The sequence below is a fragment of the Canis lupus genome, chromosome 2, assembly GCF_011100685.1.
Source record: "Canis lupus familiaris isolate Mischka breed German Shepherd chromosome 2, alternate assembly UU_Cfam_GSD_1.0, whole genome shotgun sequence".
NCBI lineage: Eukaryota > Metazoa > Chordata > Mammalia > Carnivora > Canidae > Canis > Canis lupus.
This window is the reverse complement of record NC_049223.1, coordinates 53,813,805-53,835,471: the sequence shown is the minus strand read 5'-3', so window position 1 is coordinate 53,835,471 and position 21,667 is coordinate 53,813,805. Positions and strand designations below refer to the sequence as shown.

Sequence of the window (21,667 nt, the reverse complement as noted above, 5' to 3'; positions counted from 1 at the left end):
ACGCAGGACTCCATCCCGGGACTTCAGGATCATGCCCTGGGCCAAAGGCAGGCGCAAAACCGCCGAGCCACCCAGGGATCCCCTGTCACCATCTTTCATCTCATACTATAAACCAGCATTCCTTGCACAGCTTTTTAGTGCTACATTTTTCACATTTCTGTGCCTTTTCTCTCTTTAAGGTGACCCCCAAACTTTGTACATTATGTTCCCAAGTGCAAGAAGGCTGTGAGGTGCCTTAGAGAAAAATACATGTGTTGATTAAGCTTTATTCAGGCATAAGTTATAGTGCTTTTGGCTGTGATTCAGTGTTAATGAATCCTCAGTATAAAGTAACGTGTCTTTCAACAGAAACACAACATTTTAAAAGGTATTTTTATCAGTTGATAGAAATGTGACTAGAGGCTTGCCTGAACGTAGCTCTTTATATCTTCTAAAAGCAATGGCTCATTATTCACAAGTTTATTGTTGTGTTGTTGTTTTAAGATTATATTTATTCATTTGAGAGAGTATGAGTGTGAGGGGAAGGGCAAAAGGAGAGGGAGAAAACGACCCCCACTAAGCAGGGAGCCTGATATGGGACTCGATCCCAGGACCCTGAGATCATGATTTAAGCTGAAGGCAGATGCTTCACTAGCTGAGCCACCCAGGCACCCCACAGATTCATTGTTTATAGTGACTTTTTAGGGGCACCTGGGTGGCTCAGTTGGTTAACTGTCCAACTCGTGATCTCAGCTCAGGTCTTGATCTCAGGGTTGTGAGTTCAAGCCTCACGTTGGGCTCCACTGGAGCCTGCCACCCCGACCCCCCAAAATGACTTTTTAGAACATGACTACCAGGAATAATGAGAATCAAGTGCATTTAAGTTGTTTTATAAGCAGTTTACCCAAGAATAGAGATAATGAAAATAACTTTGTTAGCAATTCCAGTGAGAATTCAGAAACCGCAAACCCAAGTTTTTATTCCATATTTCCCGATATTTAATATGTGTGTGTATCACAAATGGGTAACATTCTTTGGATGCATCTAACTGTTCACTAGTTGTTATACATGAGCCTATAATATATTTATCTTCTAAATATTGATTCCAGATTTCAGGTACATTTTTACTGTGTTCTAGCTTATCATTACCTTGATGATTGTTCACGGATTTCATCAAAACATTTTTGAAATTTCATGGCTCATAATTTTAAGTGGACAGATTATAGCTACCTTCTTTGTTGGATTACAGCAAAAATATTTCATTTTTACATTAGCACCAGTAAGAATGATCAGTCTAATTACTGTTTTTCATTTCTGTAACATCTGTTAGCTTCCATTTACTTCTGTATACACATCTGTCTTTTATATTTGTCCACTCACAAACTTTATTAAGTGAATTTGGGTGTACAGGCATCATAAAAGGTGAATACTGGCAGGGGGCAGGAAAAAAGATGAATACTATCATGTTTTTTAACAAAGTAAGATAGTTCACATTTTTACCACAAAATATTACAATGAAATCCTTCCTGTTGAAGGATTGAATGACACTACTGTACTTCCTTTTTTGTCCTCAGAAATATATCACTTCTTGAGTTGGGAGAAAATGCACCTAGGTAGTATATACCATTTGAAGACTCATCATCTGAGATTTTTCTTATAGGGACAAGTTAACCACCACTCTTAGTCTACAGTAGGGGTCACAAATTTTTCTTAGGGGCAGCTGACTCAGAAGAGCATGTGGCTCTTGATCTGAGTCGTGAATTTGAGCCCCACATTGAGTGTAGAGATTACTTTAAAAATTTTAAAAATACGGATGCCTGAGTTCAGTCAGTTAAGCGTCTGCTTTCAGCTCACGTCATGACCCTGGGGTCCTGGGATCGAGCCCTACATAGGGCTCCCTGCTCAGTGGGGAGCCTCCTTCTTCCCCTCCCTCTGAGCCTCCTTCCTGCTGTGCTCTCTAATAAATAAATGAAAATTTTAAAGAAAATAAAAATAGGGCAGCCCCTGTGGCGCAGCGGTTTAGTGCCGCCTGCAGCCTGGGGTGTGGTCCTGGAGGCCGGAGTCCCACGTTAGGCTCCCTGCATGCAGCCTGCTTCTCCCTCTGCCTGTGTCTCTGCCTCTCTCTCTCTCTCTCTCTCTCTCTCTCTCTCTCTCTCTCTCTGTCTCTATGAATAAATAAATAAAATCTTAAAAAAAAAAAAGAAAAAAAGAAAAAGAAAAAGGGATACCTGGAGTGGCTTAGTGGTTGAGCCTTCTGCCTTTGGCCCAGGGCGTGATCCCGGAGTCCTGGGATCGAGTCCCGCATGGAGCTCCCCACAGGGAACCTGCTTATCCTTCTGTCTCTGCCTCTCTCTGTGTGTGTCTCATGAATAAATAAATAAAATATTTTAAAATAATAATAAAAAGACTGAGAAATAATTAAAAATTTTTTCTCTTAAAAAAATTTTTTTTCTCTTATAGGACTGGGTAGTAAATACATTAGGCCATAGTTTTCTAACTGCTGGTCTAGATGTTGCTGTCTCTTCATATCCGTCTTCTAATTGGTTTAATAATTATGAAAATATTTCCTTTGCCAATTTTGTTCTTTATGCTATTATAGAGAATAAAAAGTCTGAACTTTTGGGGCACCTGAGTGGCTCAGTGAAGCATCTGCCTTCAGCTCAGGTCATGATCCTGGGGTCCTGGGATCAAGCGAGTTGGGCTCCCTGCTCAGTAGGAGGTCTGCTTCTCCCTCTGCTCCCCTCCACTGCCCCCCTGCTTGTGCTCATGCTCACTCGCTCTCTTTCAACTAAATAAATTCTTTTATTTTTTTTTTTTTTAAATAAATTCTTTAAAAAAAAAGTCTGAATTCTGTTTTCAAGGAGGGCTTAAAAAAAAAAAAAAAGACCACAAGGATGAAGGACAATGTCTCCCTACTTCTGTTAAAACTTCTTCTTGAAAGAAAATCTGTACTTTGGGCAACAGAATAAGAAAACGGAAGGATGATGCAATAATGATCATCTTTTGTGATGATTTATTTCATCATTGTTTTAGGTGAACTCTGTCCTTGCATGTTCTTACTATTTCAGTCTTTTTTTAAAAATCATAGCTGCAGATAATCAGTGAATGTTATCTATTGTTACATGACAAAATACCCCAAAATTTACACCTTAAAATGGCACATTTATTATTTCTAGTTTTTGTTGATCAGGAGTCCAGGAGCAGCTTATTAGCTGGGTGGTTCTCATGAGACTACAGCCATCTCAAGTTTTTGCTGGGGCTGGAGGATCTGCTTCTAAGCTCACTCACTCCTTTTTGTTTGGAGACCTGAGTACCCTAGCTTCTTGGGGCTTTCCATACTCAGCCTGAGAGTCACATCATGGCAGCGGGATTCCCCAGAGTGAGTGACCCGATAAAGAGTGAGCAACACCACACCCACTTTATAAATTTTTTTTAAAAGATTTTATTTATTTACTAACGAGAGACACAGAGAGGCAGAGACACAGGCAGAGGGAGAAGCAGGCCACATGCAGGGAGTCCGATGCGGGACTCGATCCCCAGACTTCAGGATCATGCTCTGAACTGAAGGCAAATGCTCAACTGCTGAGTTACTCAGGCTTCCCCACACCCACTTTAATAACTCAGTTTCTGCATCACACCCTGTCCCTTCCACCTTTTTCTATTCTTTAGAAGTAAGTCCAACTCACTGAAGTCACGGGAATAGGATGACACTGTCAACTGGAGGGGAGTATACAAGGGCATGCATACCAGAAGGCAGGTATCATTGGGGACAATCTTAAAGGCTCGCTACCACAATGAAGCTACAGTAAAATAAATACAGAGATGAAGAATAATAAAATATTCAAGATAAGTGATAAAATCACTAAAATTCTATATTTTAGATTTATAAAAGAATCCAGTAGCATTATAGCATAATTGCAAGATAGGAGTTTTATCCCTATTCTTTTTTTTAAAAAAATTTTTTAAACATTTTATTTTTTTATTCGTGAGAGACACAATGAGAGAGAGAGAGGCAGAGACCCAGGCAGAGGGAGAAGCAGGCTCCATGCAGGGAGCCCGACGCGGGACTCGATCCCGGGTCTCCAGGATCACACCCTGGGCTGAAGGCGGCGCTGAACTGCTGAGCCACCCGGGCTGCCCTATGTTTATTATTCTAAGTAAAGTTTCTCTGTTCTTTGGCAGACCTCTAACAAAGAGTGAGTCATGAGTCCTTACAAATTGTTACTAGAACTGCTCAAAACAGAAACTCAAAAACTAAGATAGGACCCATTGGACCCAGATGATATACCAGGAATTAATTTCCTCTTTTTGCTTTCCTTATAAATTTACAGATTCCTTCTTATGTATTTATTAAAAGATTATCATAGGACAATGAATTTTTTTCTGGACAGTGATGTATTCTGTAGATTCTGTTACGTAGAATCGTTACCATTTTCTACGTACTCTAAAACTTTGAGTTTTGTTTTCAACTCTAGAAAAGTGTATTTTAATTTCTTGGTGATTAGGTTTAATTACCAGTTGTATTATAGTTGGATGATGTTTGTATTGTAATCACTTGTTTTTTTAAGATTTGAGAGAGCAAGAGCGAGCATAAGCGGGGGGCAGGGGAAGGATGGGGTGGTTGAGGAGCAGAGGGAGAGGGACAAGCATACTTCCCACTGAGCAGGGATCCAGACTCTGGGCTCAATCCCAGGACCCCAGGATCATGACCTGAACCAAAGGCAGATGCTGAACCAACTGAGCCACCCAGGCGCCCTGGTTTTTTTGTTTTTAATACATGTTTTTTTTTTTCCCCCGAAAGATTTTATTTATTTATTTGAAAGAGAGAATAAGCAAGAAAGTGAGCGCGAGCAGAGGCAAAGCAGTGGGAGAGGGCAGACTGAGAGGGAAAAGCAGACTCTCTGCAGAGCAGAAAGTGGACGCAGCTCTATCCTGGGACTCTGGCATCATCATGACCTGAGCCAAGGCAGACACTTAACTGACTGAGCCACCCAGGCTCCCCTTTAATACATAGTTTTGATCATTGTTTTATATAAATGTGTTTAATCCTGTTAGGACAGGAACCAGTGTTCCTTAAATTTTTTTGAATAATTTTGCATATTCTATGAATTTCACAATTTGTGTAATTATCCCATAAAGATTGAATTTAGTATTGCATTAAGTCTTTATATTAGCATATTTTCTTCTAGTTTTATTTATCTTGATGAGTATATTGCTTTCTGTTTTTCTTTTGATTTTATAAGAAATAGATTTTGAAACTGCATACTTATATTAGATCTTTTTTACCCCCAGATTCAGGTGCAGCTCTCTCCCAAGGAGAATGGTATTTTGATGCGCCACGGTCAATGTGAACAAAATTTCATCTTTTTCTTCATGAAGAGTTGGTTGGGTGGCACAGTCACCTGTATTTCCGCATGTTGTATGCGACTCATGCTTAAATAACAAGCTGTGTGTTTCAAGGGAATCATCAGTTTAACTCAGTAATGGAAATGTGAGTAATTAACTCAGTCACATGTAGTACAGAAAAGTCAACCTGTGAAAATTTCGACTCAGCACATTTGTATATTGTAACTTCCCTAGTATAAAGTGTGTTAAGCTTTTTATTAATGCCTTTAAAATAAATGATAAATTTTTTTAACCTTGACTGAGTATTTTTCTTTAGAATATATCTGGTGAGACAAATCTGTATAAAAACATAGGAAGAGAACTACTCGAACATGTTTAGGTAGGGGGTAATAGTGTAAAGATATAAGCAATTATAAAGCAATGTTGTTGATAATCCAAGGTTGGGAAACAAAGCTCATGTGAAGCCGGGTGGACCCAGCCAGTCGGGGACCACGGCTCTTTTCTGCTTCTTGGAAGTCATCTTGTCAGATTGTCATCATGCCTGCCTGACGTCGCTGCCCATGCTTTTGTGCTTTCGCCACGGCCTTGCAGTTCCATCCATGGTCCATTTGACAGTATCTCCATCAGTTCAGAGTCTCAGGAGGGATAGAGAATCCTGTTGCTTCAGTTGAGTCTGAGGCTTGGTATCCGTGCGCCTGGGATTCTCTGTCGCCTTTTTATCTGTGGGAGAAGTTGTTAATATAAAAAGTTCTGTTTCCTTCAGAAGTTTCACCCAGACAAACTAAATGTACCTAACATAGTTGTAGCTGCCCAGTACACATTTGTTGAATAAAATGAATATTCAATTCCTGGTAAGTAAACTTCACAGGGTGGGGTGTTTTATAGCTTAAGCTTTCTTGTTGTACAGGTGAGTAGATTTTTATTTTACTTGACACCTAGTATTTTAAACTTATTTCATTGCCTAAGTAAGTGTGCCAGCTTAAATTTAGTTACAAGGATAGCTTACTTGCGTTCTCCGACATTTTTAGAAACCCTTTTATTGTGTGTGTGTGTGTGTGTGTGTGTGTGTGTATTTAAATTCAATTAACATGGAATGTATTACTGGTTTCAGAGGTAGAGGTCAGGGATCCATCAGTCTTAAGTAACACCCAGTGCTAATGACATCATGTGCCCTCCTTAATGTCCATCACCCAGTTACCCCATCCACACACCCGCCTCCCCTCCAGTGATCCTCACTTTGTTTCTTATGATTAAGAGTCTCTTACAGGGAAGCCCTATTAGAATACCTAATACAGTTGGAAAGTGGTTGTAGGTTCAGGCAAGTCATTCACTTCAGCAATTATTTACTCAGTTTTATGTGCTAGGTACTCTTCTACGTGCTTGGAGATAGCAATTAAAAAAAAAAAAAAAGATGAAAGTTCCTGCTTACAGCGGTCGGGACCACTGGTAAACAAGTGAAATGTATAAGGTGCCAGATAGTAATACATGCTATAGAAAAAAATGAAGTAGGGAAAGACGTTAGGCAGAGTGCAGTTGGAATGTGGATGCTTTTAAAAGAATGGCCAAGGGGCACCTGGCAAGCTCGGTCATGTGACTCTGATGTCAGGAAAGTATGTGACTGTTCATCTCAGGGTTGTAAGTTCAAGCCCCATTTTGGTAGTAGAGATTACTTAAAAAAATTTTTTTTTAAAGGGCAGCCCGGGTGGCTCAGCGGTTTAGCGCTGCCTTCAGCCCAGGGCCTGATCCTGGAGCTGCAGGATCGAGTCCCATGTCGGGTTCCCTGCATGGAGCCTGCTTCTCCCTCTGCCTGTGTCTCTGCCTCTGTGTGTGTGTGTGTGTCTCATGAATAAATAAATAAAATCCAAAATAATAATAAATTCATAAAAAAGAATGGCCAGGGAAGCTGAGGTAACATCTGAGCAGGGATGTGAAGGAAATGAGAGCCATTCACATAAGTAGAGCACCTCTCTGTCAAAGGAAACAAGTACAAAGGCCCTAAGGGTGAGTTTGGCATGTTCAGGGAATGGCGAAACCAGTGTGGCTGGAATGGAAGTGAGCGAGGAGGAGAGATTAAAGTGTTGGAATTACGGGAGGTAACTAGGGGTCAGGTCACATGTATGCCATTGTAAGGTCTTTTGTGTTTATATTCATCTGAGATCCATTGGAAAGTTTTGTTTTGTTTTTAGATGTATTTATTCATGAGAGACACAGGGAGGAGAGATGCAGAGACACAGGTAGAGGGAAAGCAGGCTCCCTGCAGGGAGCCCGATGCAGGACTTGATCCTGGATCCTGGGATCACACCCTGAGCTGAAGGCAAACGCTAAACCAGTGAGGCCACTCAGGTGTCCCCATTGGAAAGTTTTGAACCAAAAGTATAGCATGATCTGATTTATTTTAAAATGTCTTATGACTACTACGTGTTGAAAATAGACCATAAGTATCAAGAGAGGCAGCAGGCTGACTGGTTAGTGTTTAGTAGTGGTTGGATCTGAGTGTATTTTTTAAGTAGAGCTCAGCCTTTGCCAGTAGATGACATAGGAAGAAGCAAGAGAAATCAAGGATGACTCCCTAGGTTTGGGGCCTCAACAAGTGGAAGAACAAAGGTGGAATTTAATAGAGAAGTTGGCATAAAGGGTACTTGTGGGAAAGGAAGGATAGGAGCTGGGTTTAGACAGGTGAAATCTGAGTCGAAACTCATAATACGAGAAGTTAGATATGACTCAAGATTTCAGAGGAGATAACTCTAGGAAACGAACAAGGGGTAGTGGAAGGGGAGGTAGGCGGGGGGCTGGGGTGACTGGGTGATGGGCACTGAGGGGGGCACTTGAGATGAGCACTGGGTGTTATGCTATATGTTGGCAAATTGAACTCCAAAAAATAAAAAATAAAAATAAAAGATTTCAGAGGAGAGAACTGGGCTAGAAATGAAAATGTAGAAGTTAAGTTAGCATAGACTTGGAATTTCAAGCTGTTCATCAGGACCACATCTCCAAGCAGGGTATTTCTTTTCTTTTTTTTTAAGATTTTATTTATTTATTTATTCATTCATGAAAGACACAGAGAGAGAGAGAGAGAGAGGCAGAGACACAGGCAGAGGGAGAAGCAGGCTCCATGCAGGGAGCCTGATGTGGGACTTGATCCCGGGACTCCAGGATCATGCCCTGGGCCGAAGGCAGGCGCTAAACCGCTGAGCCGCCCAGGGATTCCCAAGCAGGGTATTTACGTAGAGATGTCAGAGAACTCTGGAATACCCCTAGCGTTCAGAGGTCAGACATGAGAAAAAGCAGTAAAGGAGACTGAAGGAAGTCTCGGTGGTTAGGAGAAAACCAGAAAGGGTCCCCGGGAAGCCAAATGAAGCATTTGAGGAGGGAGTGATGGGCCACATCTACTGGGTCAACTGTTGTTAACAAGTAATGGATGAGGAGCGAGAAGTGTTTATTGAATTGAGCGATGTCGAGCTCATCGGTAACCCTCCTGAGAGCTGCTTAGGTGGAATGAAGGGAAAAGCCTTGTGGGAGAGAACGTAAGAACAACTGAATATAGCCCCATACGAACAACTCTCTCAAAGATTTTTATTTTATTTTATTTATTCATGAGAGACACAGAGAGGCAGAGACACAGGCAGAGGGAGAAGCAGGCTCTCTGTGGGGAGCCCGATGTGGGACTCATCCAGGGACCCCAAGATGCTTAACCCAGTGAGCCACCCAGGCATCCCTCTCAAGAAATTTTGTTTTCCTGAATTGGTTATATTTTGGTTTTAGTAAAATCATTTACAACATTTAGAGTTTTTGTGAACTTTGGTCCATTTGTATACATGTTTATGAATGTGTCAGTTGTTTAGATGAAATTTCTTACTGGAAGTCATGGTAGGGGGCAGCCCCGATGGTGCAGCGGTTTGGCGCCGCCTGCAGCCCCGGGTGTGATCCTGGAGACCCGGGATTGAGTCCCGTGTCGGGCTCCCTGCATGGAGCCTGCTTCTCCCTCTGCCTGTGTCTCTGCCTCTCTCTCTCTGTGTGTGTCTCTATGAATAAATAAATAAATTTTAAAAAAGAAAAGAAAAGAAAGTCATGGTAGGGCAGCCCGGCTGGTTTAGCGGTTTAGCGCCCCCTTCAGCCCGGGGCCTGGTCCTGGAGACCCGGGATCAAGTCCCGCGTCGGGCTCCCTACATGGAGCCTGTTTCTCCCTCTGTCTGTATCTCTGCCTCTCTCTCTGTGTGTCATAAATCAATCAATCTTAAAAAAAATAAATGAGGGCAGCCCTGGTGGTGCAGCGGTTTAGCGCCGCCTGCAGTCCAGGGTGTGATCTTGGAGACCCGGGATCGAGTCCCACGTCAGGCTCCCTGTATGGAGCCTGCTTCTCCCTCTGCCTGGGTCTCTGCCTCTCTCTGTGTGTCTCTATGAATAAGTAAATAAAATCTTAAAAAATAAATAAAATAAAAAGAAATGAAAGTCATGGTAAAAATTTGAAAAATATGGAGTTAGAATGAGAAATTGTAGGTATCGTTTGGATAAGAGGTTGAGGATCGTAGGAGATGTTTCGACGTGGGTACCATGCAAGGTTAGGGAGTTGGAGAGGATTGGAAGATGTGATCAGAAAGGGAGAAGTTTAGAAACGTCAGGCTGAGCGCCAGGGCACGGAGGGATGGCCTGGGTGTCCTGTGGAAACAATGTGGACTAGAATAAAAGGGCCCAGTACTCTTCTAGTCTAAAAATACTTTGTCGGGATCCTTGGGTGGCGCAGCGGTTTAGCACCTGCCTTTGGCCCAGGGCGTGATCCTGGAGACCCGGGATCAAATCCCACGTCAGGTTCCCGGTGCATGGAGCCTGCCTCTCCCTCTGCCTATGTCTCTGCCTCTCTCTCTCTGTGTGACTATCATAAATAAATGAAAAAAAAAAAAAAAAAGATGTTGATGGGGTTGGTTTCTTTAAAAAAAATAAATAAATAAATAAATAAATAAATAAATAAATAAATAAATAAAAATAAAAATACTTTGTCATGGCCGTATTCCATTGTTTGTAAAGGGCCGGAGTTATTTTAGCTTTGCAGGTTATCTAGGATAGTCTCTGTCACCTATTTTTGAATGTAAAAATGTAAAAATGTAAAAAAAGAGTCGTAGCGCAGACTGCACAGGCTCAGGCCATACTTTGCTGCCCTGTCTTACCCTAGAAGCCCTCGTCGGAAGCTTTAGAGAGATTATTGACATTTGTTGTTTTTTTTTTTTTCTATTTGTTTTTAAAATACCACTTTTAAGATCTGCAAGAGAAAGAGGAGTCAAACCTGCCCTTCCTATCCGCGGCCTCCTGGCCCCCTCCTGGAAACCAGCCACTACCCGTCTTGTAGATCATATGTGAGAAGTTTGCTGTAACATGCGCTTGCGTATACCCCATCAGTCAAGCTTAAAATTCTAGGTTCTTTTTGCTTTAAGTCTGAATTATTTAGTAAGTATTAGTTTTATCAGGTGGTTGCTTTTCATGTCCAAATGCCCCCTTCACCACCTTCCCTGCAGTAGTAGATCTGGGCTCTGTAGAGACCTGTCGCCCCAGCAGGCACCTGGAAAGCTTGGTCACTGGGGGTCCTGGTGAGACCCAAGGAGCGAGCACCGCCCCTCCCGCCCAGCTGCTGGCAGCTCCTCCGCCCGAGATCTTTCTAGCAGCCCGTGTTGGCAAAGCCGGCACCACCGCCTGAACGGGCTCCTCTGATCCCCCCGGGCTCCCGGAGGGGCCTAGGTGGGCGAGACTGGGGGGTACAGGGGGTGGCGCTTGGTGGGGTGAGGCCTGAACTCACGGCCGAAGATTGTTGAGTGGCAGGGCCCGAGGTGGGCAGATGGCCGGGGAGTCAGGGGCCCGGTCCGAGGCCTTGCCTCCCGCAGCTGAGCCGTCCTTCCCTCTGGAGGAGCCTTAACAGCACGACCGTAGGGAGTTGCCCCCAGAAGTCGGGACCCGGGAAGATCGCCTATTTCTTGCAAACCACGGCACATTCTGTAAACTGAGGCCGCTCGGGTGCTGCTGAGCCCCGGCCTCCAGGAGTCGCCGTGTGTTTCTCCCCTCAGCTCCAAGCTGCCCCGTCAGCCTGGGGCGGTCACTGTCCCCGGGGTCCCTGCTCGCCATCAGACGACACCCCGTTCTGTCCTGAATGTCACCGTGCAGACGGGACCAGAGAGGAGGAGCAGAGCACACGGTCCTGTGGCCGGCAGGGACATCGCGGAGGTTCCGGCCCCCGGTCCGTTGCGGGCTAAAGGCTGCCAGGGGCCGTCAGCGGGGAGCCTGCTGCTCCCCTGCCTGGGTCTCTGCCTCTCTCTCTCTCTGTCATGAATAAATAAATAAAATCTTTAAAAAACAACAACAGCAAAACAGCCTTTTGCATCAAAGACGTCTCAGGAATTCTTTCTTGGCCATCAGATCAAAACCCCAACGTCTTTCCTACATCAGTTATACTAAGTTACTGGCAAGCAGAGAAATCATAATAAAAAAAATAATATGCAGGTTTCCTGTGCTGCTCCAAAGTAGAGCAGGCCCATTTTCATAAACCAAAACAGCAGAAAGCAAAGAAGCAAATGATCGACATGGAAAACTTTCTGAGCTTCCTCAGACCCCAGAGACGACCTCTGTGAGGCTGCTCGGATCACCTCCTGCTACCGAGAGTGCAGAACAGATGGGGGGGTGGGGGGCAGACGCCCACTGACGGCCCAAGGGGACTCCGCATGGGGCCCCTCTCAGCTTGGGCGGCCCCGCGAGGACTTGCTGCGGTACGCAGGCTGGGCAATCTTTGTTCCTTTCTTTGTAAAAGTGAAAACCCTCCCTGGATCTTCTTCTTCTTCTTTTTTTTTTTTTTTTTAAGATTTATTTGTATTTATTTATTCATGATAGAGAGAGAGAGAGGCAGAGACACACAGGAGGAGGGAGAAGCAGGCTCCATGCAGGGAGCCTGATGTGGGACCCAATCCCAGGTCTCCAGGATCGCACCCTGGGCCAAAGGCAGGCGCTAAACCGCTGAGCCACCCAGGGATCCCCTCCCTGGATCTTCTAAGAGGTATTTATTTTAGAGTGAGACAGTGAGTGCACACAAGCTGTGGGAGAGTCGGGGGGAGCAGACTCCCTGCTTGGGGTGCAGCCTGGCTCAGTGCTCCCTGCAACCTCAGGTCATGACCTGAGCTGAAGTCAAGAGTCGGCTGCTTCACCCACTAGGCCACTGGCACCTCAGGGGTCTACAGGTTAGAGAAACAGGTGGTGATGGAGGCCTCTGTAGGACTGATGAGGATGAAGGCTTGTGAGAAGTGGGATACTTGTATTTCAGCTATTGAACAAAACAACAGAACTCCCTACAAATGGAAGTTGAGGGGCACCGGAGGGCTCAGTGGCTGCCTTGGGCTCAGGGCGTGACCCTGGGGTCCCGGGATTGAGTCCCATGTCGGGCCTCCTGCAGGGAGCCTGCTTCTCCGTCTGCCTGGGTCTGTGCTTCTCTCTCTGGGTCTCTCATGAATAAATAAAATCTTTAAATATATATATAAAAAATTAAACACTGTAATTTAAAATTTTATTTAAAATTTTTAAAAGATAAACTCTAGTTCAAAACTAAGGCTCCTTCTGAGTGGTGGTAGAGCAACAAGTGGTCTGGGCAGCCGAGGGACGTCAGGCCCAGTTCCACCACGGGTGGGCTGTGACCCTTCTGTGGTCATCATGCGAAGGACCTGGGTGATCCGCTGCTGCCCGTCGGCCACCTCCTCTGGAGGCCCGGGTCAGTCGGGGTGTCCGGGGTGGGGGGGTGGGGGGGCCTGGCCACCGGGTGTCCCGGCCGCGTGCTTGGGGCCGCCCACAGGCTTCCGAGGCACCGGGGCCGGGCGCTCTCCCCAGGCCTTACCTTCGAGCCACCTTATGCTCTTGGGAGTGCGGCGCCCGGTAGGTGTGCGGGGAGACGCACTTTGTCCATCGTTTGTAGAAGCAGCGACAAGGGTAGTTTATACATTTTCTTTCATTCATGAGACGCAGAGAGGGGCGGGGCCCAGGCAGAGGGAGCAGAGGCGCCCGCGGGGAGCCGACGGACTCGATCCGGCCCCGCCGCCCTGGGCCCAGCGCGCGCCCTCGCCCCGCGCCCGCCTCCCCCTGCTTTGCGGAGAACCCTGCAGGGGCCGCGGGGCGCCCAGGGCCGGGGAGGGGAGCGGCCCCCCGCGGCCCCCCCGCCCCGCCTCCCCGCCTCCCGCGCACCCTGCCCTCCGCCCAAGGTCACCCTGCCCTCCGCCCAAGGTCACGGCGCGGCGGGAGAGGCGCGGAGACACGAGCCCCAGGAAGGCCGAGCGCAGGCAGGGCCCAGCCGTGCAGAGGGAGGGCGGGGGAGGGCGGGGGAGGGCGGGGCAGGATGAGGAGGACGGGGAGGGCGAGCAGGAGGTGGCGTCCAGTCTGACACCCCGACGCCGACGCCCCGGCACTAGAGCATCGCGAGCGGCTCGTGGCCCCCCTCCCTTCTCCCCTGCCCCCCTCCCTTCTCGCTCCCCCTCCCCTCCCCCTTCCTTTCCACTCCCAGAGGACACTGGTTTCTAAAACGGAGGAAGGAGGAGGAGGAGGAGGAGCGGGGCGAGGTGTGAAAGCGCCCCCCGCCCCCCCCCCCCCCCGCGTGCCCGGAGCGCGGCCCGGCGGGTCCGGGGCTTCCCGAAGGCTGCGCGGCCGCCCGGGACAGGGTGGCGTCGGCGCCCGCGGAACCAGCGCCCCACTGACCCGCGGGGACCCGCCCCGCCACGCCCCTTCCCGCGCGGAGCCGGTGGAGCCGGTGCACGACCGAGCCCTGGGCGGGGACCGAGGGGCCGCCGGGCACCTCCGCCCACCGGGCCGGGCGCTTCCAGGACCCGCGCCTCGAGAACGACTGAGGAGTCGGGGGAGAAATCGATCCACCAAAAGTCTTCGGGGCTCCTGGGCTGCCCGCGCGGGGCCCAGGCCGTGACCCGGGTCCCGGGTTCGAGTCCCGCGTCGGGGCCCGCGGGGCGCCTGCTGCTCCCTCTGCCTGGGGCTCGGCCTCGCTCTGTCTCTCTCAGGAATAAATACGTAAAATCTTTAATAATAATAATAATATTAGGGATCCCTGGGTGGCGCAGCGGTTTGGCGCCTGCCTTCGGCCCAGGGCCTGATCCTGGAGACCCGGGATCGAAGTCCCACATCGGGCTCCCTGCACAGAGCCTGCCTCTCCCTCTGCCTGGGTCTCTGCCTCTCTCTGTGTGTCTCTCATGAAGAAATTAAAAAAAAAAAATTAACACCGGGGTCTAGTGCGGTAGCCTTGGGCTCAGTGTCTCAGCCTCCCTGCGGGGGCAGCACCCATCCCCGCAGGTGCCACCAGCTGGCGGGCCGGTGTCCGCTGCAGGCCGCTGCCCGCATGGCCATCTGTCACCTGCGGCACCTGCTCCCCAGGCTCCTGGGCTCCAGACACCTACCCCACGAGCCCCTTGGGCCCTGAGGACAGAGGTGGGGGGGTGTCGGCGGGGGGGGGGGCGCAGCCGGGAGGGCCCATTGGGGCTAGGCCTGGCGCCCGCACCACCCAAGTGGGGCAGGAGCCCTGCGGACCCCGGGCCAGCGAGCCAGCAGCGCCCACAGCTGACCGCCCAGGCCCCAGGGACCTGCGACGGGCTGGCCCCGGGCCCAGTTGATCCTTCTCTTGGGAAAAAAATACAGTGAATGAAGTGTTTCAACTGCCTTGGAGGAGCCAGTGTGGACACCCATGCCCCAGACTCCGGCGGTGGCCGTGTCACACTCCAGGATGCCCCACATCCTTCAGCTACCGGCTCCGTCTTTGCAGGGGACTTGAACTCACTTCCTGAGATGTTCGTGAAACAGGGCGGGCTTGTCCGGGTGGACGTTGGCCTCCCGGTCTGTTCCCCACTAAGTTAGGCGCCTGGTAGGTTCAAGTCACACGCATGTAACTTCGTTTATTTATTTTTATTTTTCAAGATTTTATTTATTCATGGGAGAGAGAGGCAGAGACACAGGCAGAGGGAGAAGCAGGCTCCCTGCGGGGAAGGGTCCGGGGACCCGGGGTCACGCCCTGGGCCGAAGGGAGACGCTTGCTCAACCGCTGCGCCCCCAGGCAGCCCGGATTGGATCCTTTTAAATGTAAAATTCTACCTTCTACATATTTACTGATGACACACGATTCCTTCTGGTCCGTTTTTAACATGTGATTGTGAACCTTCTTGTCTATTATAAGGACATACTTGTATCCGCTGAACATTAGGATCCCGCCCCAGGCCGGAGGCAGGTCTAAGGTGCTGAGCCACCCAGGGATCCCCTAAAACCTGCTTTTAAATTCTGGGCATGTCTGCTACACGACGAGGGGCAGCGGTCTTCCTACCTCGGCGTCGATCACAGTCCCCGGAGGACCTGCAGAGATGCCACCTGCGGCCCGAGCCCAGGGGCCGATGCAGGTCTGTGACGGCCGAGAACGGGCCTCCCTAATGAGTTCCAGGCTTTTTAAAGTTATTTTAATTCTAGTATAGTTGTCATACAGTGTCTTATTTGACACTTAGAACTCATTTAGGATTTTATTTTCAGAGAGAGAGTGTGTGAGCGTGGTGGGGGGAGGGGCAGAGGCAAAACCTTTGTTTCGTTTACAAGATTTTTTTTTTTTAAGATTTATTTATTTATGATAGACGGGGGGAGAGAGAGAGAGAGAGAGAGAGAGAGGCAGAGGGAGAAGCAGGGCTCCATGCAGGGAGCCCGACGCAGGACTCGATCCCGGGACTCCAGGACTGTGCCCTGGGCCAATGGCAGGCGTTAAACCGCTGAGCCACCCAGGGATCCCCTTCTTACAAGATTTTATTTGAGAGTGAACGAGTTCTCACTCGTGAGAGCACGAGCGAGAGAGCACGGGCGGGAGCACAGGGAAGAGCAGAGGCAGAAGGAGAAGCGGGCTCCCCGCTGGGCAGGGCACCGATGCGGGTGGTGCCGGGACCCCGGGACCCTGACCTGAGCCGAGGGCAGCTGCATACCCCACCCAGCACCCCCAGGAGGAGAATCTCAAGCAGACCCCACAATCCTGAGGTCATGACCTGAGCTGAAACCAAGAGCTGGGCGCTTAACCGAGCCACCCGGGAACCCCTAGAACTCATTTAAAAACCCAGTTTCAGCATCAAAATATATGGCACGAGGGGAACTCTGTTCCCAGACGAGAAAGGCCTGGGCTGAGTACTGTCACTTCCCCTAAAAACCCCGTGGGTGACCCACGCGCACCTACAGAATCCCCGAGGCACACAGGACCCCGCGAGCCTCTCGGCCTCCTGGCTCAGCGTCCCCGCCGCCCCCGTTAGGCCCGCGGCATTGCCTCAGCCGGACCCCGGCGCCCGGTGCCTTTGGGGGACCCTGAGGGGACCTCCCGGCCGCCTCCCAGCTCCTCCGGCCATTCTCAGCGCCGCCACGTCATTACCCTTCACAGGGCTGCCACTGGGCCCGAGGGTGCACTGACCCCGGTTGGGGCTTGTGGCCCTTTCTCGGGGCGCGTCCCAACGCCCAGGAGCCCCAGGGAGGTGGCCGAGTGCCAGGGTTAGAGGATTAGTAACGACGCGGCTGGGCCGGATTCCCAGGACCCTGGCCTGAGGGGTCTCAAACAGCAACTTATTCAGGGGAAATAAAGAATTTAAAGCTCATAAAAGCCTCCACCGGGCCCGTCACCCCTGCAGTAGGGCGCCCCCTGGGGGGGAGGGGAGAACGTGGAAAGGCGCCTCTTCCCTTACTCCAGGAGCGCGGGCTTTGGCGTGAGGATTCGGCCCCTTCAACCACATTCTTTTCATTGGCTTCACTACGGCTTCCCAGAATGCCACACACTTCATTATTCTTGACTAATTTGCTTATATGGCTCATAAAACTTGAACTCTATAAAACCATTTTTAAGAATTCTCACCCTCATCCTTGCACCACCTCAGACAACCACCCTTACGAGCTCCCTGGGTATCTTGTTTTTTAAGAGCCTTATTGAGAGAAACTTCACATACCACACACCTGGACTAGCAGAGCGTACAATTCAGTAGTTTTTAGTCGGCTCCCCGAGTTGCACAGTCATTGCTACCACCGTCTTAGATTATTTCCATCGTTCCAGAAAGCGGCCGTATGCCCATTAACAGTCGCTCGTTGTCCCAGCTGTTCACAGCACTCATGGTACGATCTTTATTTTCAACAGGTCCAGAGTGATGACATCTTTTTCTTTTTTGTCCAAAAAAACCTACTCACAACCCCAAGATCAAGCCACATGCTCTACCGACTGAGCCAGCCACATGCCCCAAAATATAGTTTTTGGTTTCTTTGTTTTTTAAGTAATCTCTATGCCCAACGTGAGGTTTGTCATGCTTGAGCCTAGTAATTTGACTTTTTTTTCTTGGTCAATCTAGCTAAAGATTTGTTGAGTTTGTTGAACCAATTTTTGGGTTTACTGATTTTCTCTATTGTCTTCCAGTGTTTCCTTGCACTAATACAAACATATAATTTTATTTTTCCTTCTTCCTTACATTAATAGGTAGCACATGGTATACTCTGAGCACTACCTATTCTACCATATTCTAAAGGATGTACTTGAGGTAGAAGGAAAATGATCCTAAATAAATGTGAGATGTAGGAAGAAATGAAAAGCCACAAAAGTGGTAAATATGTTTTTTCAAATATGTAAATATGTCCTGGGGGGGATGCAAAAAGGAGGTCTTATTAAAACATGGGGACAGGACCCATGGACACAAAGAGCTGCCTATGTGTGAGATTTTATTTTTTTAAAGATTTTATTTATTTATTCATGAGAGACAGAGGCAGAGACACAGGCAGAGGGAGAAGCAGGCTCCATGCAGGGAGCCCAACATGGGACTCGATCCCAGATCTCCAGGATCACACCCTGGACTGAAGGCGGCACCAAACCGCTGAGCCACCCGGGCTGCCCTATGTGTGAGATTTTAATAAACACTCATTGATTAACACAAGTAATAATACAAATAACAAAGGAAAGCATTATATATACAGTAACAATAATACAGAAATGAGGAGAAAGGTAAATGAGGTTTGGTGTATTACCTGGGGGAGGGGAGGGGGAATATATCAACTTTGGAGTCTTGATGTTATACGTATCAGACATACATTTTTTTGTGTGTGTGTGAGAAAGTGAGCGAGCGAGCGAGCGGAGGGACAAGGAAAGATGATCTGAAGCAGACTTTGTACTGAGCACAGAACTTGACGCGCGGCTCGATCCCACAACCCTGAGGATCATGGTCTGAGCCGAAATCAAGAGTCGGATGCTTACCCGACTGAGACACCCAGGTACCCCAGAACACAAATTTCTGGTGCCTCCTCACATTCTGGTGGCTGCTTACTTCTTTCCCAGCCCTTGCCCGCCTCCCCATCGAAGTACACCCCGCCTATGTGTCCCGGCTGTCTCTCCACCATCCAGAGTCAGCTGCCAAGCCACACCCCTGGGCATGAGCTCTGGCTTTCTTTTTTCTTTTTTTTTCTTTTTAAAGATTTTATTTATTTATTCATGATAGGCACACACAGAGAGAGAGAGAGACACAGGCAGAGGGAGAAGCAGGCTCCATGCAGGGAGCCCGACGCGGGACTCGATCCCGGGTCTCCAGGATTGCGCCCTGGGCCAAAAGCAGGCGCTAAACCGCTGCGCCACCCAGGGATCCCGAGCTCTGGCTTTCTGAGCAGCTGCCGGACGACAATGGCCCAGCTGTGTGTGGCAGGCCTCGGCCAATTGGTAAGGCGCGATGAAGACGTTAGGAAATCACACGGCCCTCCTTCTTCCCTTCAAAGGACCGCTCAGAGGGTCAGTTTCTCTTTATAAACCTCCTGAGAAGTCCCGCACTCTGACTCCACGCTGCAAGCTGGGGGACACCTAGGACTTCACGGCTCGGGACCAGGTCTGGCGATGCTGGGTCACATGACATCAGGACCTGCCTGACTTCCCTACACTCACGTCCCTGGACCAGCACCTCCCAATATGTCCATTTCTGTCTCAGGTTCTACTTTCTAGAGGACCTAGGGAAGTGATGCTGTGTGTTATACAGTTTAGGATAAAAGAATAAAAATAGAGCATACAATTTCCAAGCTACATAAGGAAAGACATAAAATGGTGGAAGACTGTCAATACAAAAAAAAAAAAAAAAGAAGAGGGTTAGAAGAAATAGTTGAAACAAATAGCACAGAGTAAGATGGTTGACGTAAAGCCAAATATATCAGCAGGCGTATTAAACACAAAAGGACTACAATGCTTCAATTAAAGGATGATGACTGTCAGGCCAAATAAAGAAAGAATATGAAGTAAAAGGTATGTGTTTATTATTTATTTATTTTAAAGATTTTATTTATTTATTCATGAGAGACACAGAGAGAGGCAGAGACACAGGTAGAGAGAGAAGCAGACTCCATGTAGGGAGCCCGATGTGGGACTCGATCCCGGGACTCCAGGATCATGCCCTGGGCCGAAGGCAGGCCTAAACCGCTGCGCCACCCAGGGATCCCAAAGGTAGGTGTTTAAAAAGTCCTTAAAATAAATCTACTTTTCATAATGAATGCTAAGCATTAAGGAATCTCTTCCTGAATTCAATAGCTGAGCTGAGAAAGCCACACCCTGCAGGAGGAGCTCTAATGTTTGTCGCCTTCACTATTGTATATTGTGAAGTTCCGAGGGGGAAAACAACGACCAGAACCAACAGTCTCAGATCACCACGGCTGTTCCTTCATCCTAAACAAGCCAGTACTTTCTCTACAATGTCCCCTTTAGAGAAGGGACGGAGGCGGTGTCTCTAATAGATGCAACTTTGCGAGAGGTGACCGCTCAGGGCCATTCTTCTAAATCAGGTGGTCTCGTTGAAGGCATCTCCTACAAGCCCCTGCGAACCTCTGCCGACAGAACAGGAGGAGGGAAGCCAGCAGTTACCTGGTTACCTCAAGCTGCAAGCTGCTTCCACATAAAGGCATTAGGTCCAGGCTGAGAGGAGGACTCATGGGAGAGGGATCTCTTACTTTCATTTGGCCACATTACATCTCTGTGCGTGCGGGCATGCACCTGCAACTGAGAATGGGTATGTCTGGGCTCAGTTCAGGATCTGTGAATACACACTAGGGTAGGGTTCCATTGTTTTGATTTGTTTTTTTAAAGATTTATTTATTCATGAGAGACACAGAGAGAGGCAGAGACTCAGGTAGAGGGAGAAGCAGGCTCCCTGCAGGGAGCCCAATGTGGGACTCGCCGGGGACCCCGGGGTCACGCCCTGGGCTGAAGGCAGATGCTCAACCGCTGAGCCACCCGAGTGCCCTACACGGTGTCTTTTCTGACAACGTTCTTCACTAAGAATTGTTATTTATAAAATTATAAACATCATAGTGAAACTCAATCTAGAGTAAAGTTTGTAGATTTAAAATACATACACCTGGGCAGCCCAGGTGGCTCAGCGGTTTAGCGCCGCCTTGGGCCCAGGGCATGATCCTGGAGACCCCGGATCGAGTCCCCCGTCGGGCTCCCTGCATGGAGCCTGCTTCTCCCTCTGCCTGTGTCTCTGCCTCTTTCTCTCTCTGTGTCTCTCATTAATAAATAAATAAAATCTTAAAAAAAAAATAGACCTTTGCTATGGAAACCTAAGTACTCTCAACGGGATATACCCTGGAGAGATTTCTGCCTATAATTGAACCCAAAACAGGGACCTTATCATACATCCTCATCTAAGTTTTTCTGGTGAAAACAGTGGCAAAATTGAGGGGGATTAAGTTAAATGGCCCCTGGTTATGAGCCTTAGTGACGCTACTGGAGACAGACACCACGACTCTGACTTTGTTAGCCTGAAGGAAGAGGTAGGCCAGGGTCAGATGGCAAATCCACAACACGGTGGTAGTAGATACGCTCCATTACATAAAATACTTAACCAGTCATCACAGAGGATGCAAGAGGCCTACCTCAGGGAAGGGAAGGGTTAACAAGACCTTTTCCTTCACTGCCAGTGTCCCCTTCAGTTAAGCCCTCATGGTAACTGAGGAAGGACACAGGAGTGTCACCTAGGTTCCGGGCAACTTAACTGTGGTAAAATGACTCCTGGCTACTAAAGTGTATCTGGGCTGGATGTACCATAAATACCTGCTGGGAACATCATGCCTGGGGCTCTTCTGAGGGGGGGGGGGGGGTCTCTCAAAACAGACACGTCCCCTGTAGGGCCCCTGGAAGTTGTACTCAGGGACTTCATGCAAGAGACAGTGGCCCTGGCGGCCTGTGAAGGACCCGTCACCTGGCACCTGAACTGCAGCCGGGTGACCTGCTCCAGGGCTGCGGCTGAGGAGCACTGCTCCATGCTGCCCTCCCGGCCGCCCGCGGCTCCTCTTCAATATCCCCTGCAGTATA

General features: G+C 48.5%; 1 protein-coding gene and 1 long non-coding RNA gene across 2 annotated transcripts in view; one reads left to right on the top strand and one right to left on the bottom strand.

The window, feature by feature from the left end:
* The window catches only part of SMN (survival motor neuron), a 41,235-nt gene extending 35,618 nt beyond the window's left edge, over positions 1 to 5,617 (top strand). Inside the window, 1 exon segment of the mRNA NM_001003226.2 lies at positions 5,272 to 5,617. The gene's annotated coding sequence lies outside the window, so the exon portion shown is untranslated.
* LOC119870283 lies at positions 5,562 to 13,454 on the bottom strand. The gene is made up of 2 exons (XR_005355650.1): positions 13,184 to 13,454; positions 5,562 to 6,045 (listed from the first exon to the last, which is right to left on the bottom strand). It is a non-coding gene; the product is annotated as an uncharacterized LOC119870283 (long non-coding RNA).
* Positions 13,455 to 21,667: the final 8,213 nt, after the last annotated feature.